This window comes from Salmo salar, chromosome ssa04 (assembly GCF_905237065.1).
Source record: "Salmo salar chromosome ssa04, Ssal_v3.1, whole genome shotgun sequence".
NCBI lineage: Eukaryota > Metazoa > Chordata > Actinopteri > Salmoniformes > Salmonidae > Salmo > Salmo salar.
The window spans coordinates 33477677-33480556 of NC_059445.1; positions in this window are offsets into that span (position 1 = coordinate 33477677).

A 2880-nucleotide genomic window follows, 5' to 3' on the forward strand; every position below is an offset into this window, starting at 1 on the left:
TCCTCCCCCTCCCCCCCCTCCTCCCTCTCTGCGGATGACTTCGTCAACCATTTTGAAAAGAAGGTTGACGACATCCGATCCTCGTTGCTAAGTCAAACGACACCGCTGGTCCTGCTCACACTGCCCTACCCTGTGCTTTGACCTCTTTCTCCCCTCTCTCTCCAGATGAAATCTCGCGTCTTGTGACGGCCGGCCGCCCAACAACCTGCCCACTTGACCCTATCCCCTCCTCTCTTCTCCAGACCATTTCCGGAGACCTTCTCCCCTACCTCACCTCGCTCATCAACTCATCCTTGACCGCTGGCTACGTCCCTTCCGTCTTCAAGAGAGCGAGAGTTGCACCCCTTCTGAAAAAACCTACACTCGATCCCTCCGATGTCAACAACTACAGACCAGTATCCCTTCTTTCCTTTCTCTCCAAAACTCTTGAACGTGCCGTCCTTGGCCAGCTCTCTTGCTATCTCTCTCAGAATGACCTTCTTGATCCTAATCAGTCAGGTTTCAAGACTGGGCATTCAACTGAGACTGCTCTTCTCTGTGTCACGGAGGCTCTCCGCACTGCTAAAGCTAACTCTCTCTCCTCTGCTCTCATCCTCCTAGACCTATCTGCTGCCTTTGATACTGTGAACCATCAGATCCTCCTCTCCACCCTCTCCGACCTGGGCATCTCCGGCGCGGCCCACGCTTGGATTGCGTCCTACCTGACAGGTCGCTCCTACCAGGTGGCGTGGCGAGAATCTGTCTCCGCACCACGTGCTCTCACCACTGGTGTCCCCCAGGGCTCTGTTCTAGGCCCTCTCCTATTCTCGCTATACACCAAGTCACTTGGCTCTGTCATATCCTCACATGGTCTCTCATATCATTGCTATGCAGATGACACACAATTAATCTTCTCCTTTCCCCCTTCTGACAACCAGGTGGCGAATCGCATCTCTGCATGTCTGGCAGACATATCAGTGTGGATGACGGATCACCACCTCAAGCTGAACCTCGACAACACGGAGCTGCTCTTCCTCCCGGGGAAGGACTGCCGGTTCCATGATCTCGCCATCACGGTTGACAACTCCCTTGTGTCCTCCTCCCAGAGTGCTAAGAGCCTCGGCGTGACCCTGGACAACACCCTGTCGTTCTCCACTAACATCAAGGCGGTGACCCGATCCTGTAGGTTCATGCTCTACAACATTCGCAGAGTACGACCCTGCCTCACACAGGAAGCGGCGCAGGTCCTAATCCAGGCACTTGTCATCTCCCGTCTGGATTACTACAACTCGTTGTTGGCTGGGCTCCCTGCTTGTGCCATTAAACCCCTACAACTCATCCAGAACGCCGCAGCCCGTCTGGTGTTCAACCTTCCCAAGTTCTCTCACGTCACCCCGCTCCTCCGCTCTCTCCACTGGCTTCCAGTCGAAGCTCGCATCCGCTACAAGACCATGGTGCTTGCCTACGGAGCTGTGAGGGGAACGGCACCTCCGTACCTTCAGGCTCTGATCAGGCCCTACACCCAAACAAGGGCACTGCGTTCATCCACCTCTGGCCTGCTCGCCTCCCTACCTCTGAGGAAGCACAGTTCCCGCTCAGCCCAGTCAAAACTGTTCGCTGCTCTGGCACCCCAATGGTGGAACAAGCTCCCTCACGACGCCAGGACAGCGGAGTCAATCACCACCTTCCGGAGACACCTGAAACCCCACCTCTTTAAGGAATACCTGGGATAGGATAAAGTAATCCTTCTAACCCCCCCTTAAAAGATTTAGATGCACTATTGTAAAGTGGTTGTTCCACTGGATATTATAAGGTGAAAGCACCAATTTGTAAGTCGCTCTGGATAAGAGCGTCTGCTAAATGACTTAAATGTAAATGTAAATGTAAAACATCATCACAATTCGTATCCATTACTTAACAAGTCCTGTAAGTGAGGAGTAATGGAGTTCGGTCAATCTGTCTATATAGCTATTGGTTGAAGCTCACTGTTCAATTCAAATTTCCCTACCATCATATCTAAGCCAATATGACACCAATCACAATGAAAATGCATAATACCAACTTCATTGGAGGTACACAACGTCATGAGCTGTCCGTCTGTTACTGAGAAACACATCTAGATTTTTTTACAGGATTGTTAGCAATTTAGTTAAGAGTATTTACCTAGATAAAATTCTATACATCGGATTAAAGCGAAACTGTAGCGTCCAAAAAGTGACCATTAAATTAAAGAAATGTGTCACGTCCTGACCTGTAAAGGGGTTATGTGTTATTGTAGTTTGGTCAGGACATGGCAGGGGGGTGTTTGTTTTATGTGGTTCGGGGTTTGTTGGGATATGTGTTTATGTAGAGGGGTGTTTGTTTAGAGTAGTCCTGGGTTTTGGTTATGTTCTATGTCTTGTATTTCTATGATCTGTCTATGTTGTGTATTTCTTTGTGTTGGCCTGGTATGGCTCTCAATCAGGAACAGCTGTACATCGTTGTTGCTGATTGGGAGTCATACTTAGGTAGCCCTGTTTTCACATGTCCCTTGTGGGAAGTTGTTTTTGCACTGCTGTGTTGAGCCTGCATTACTGGTCGTTCGTTCATTTTCTTGTTTTTTGTTTTAGTGTTTCAAATAAAAGTAAAAATGAGCACTCAACCCGCTGCGCCTTGGTCCTCTATATACGATGACCGTTACAAAATGACAGATTGTCTAAATTTGAAGGTGCAACAGTTTTCATTAAATGAATAATTTATCGCTCTCACATTTACATTTATGTCCATTAAGAAACAACAACGTGTTACCTTTTTGTAGCACTTCTGACAGTGCTAACATATCTATTCAAGAGTCCTTTCGAACCAGGCCAGCAACACGGTCGCTCATCAACTCGACAACACAAACAGCTTGCCTCCTGCATC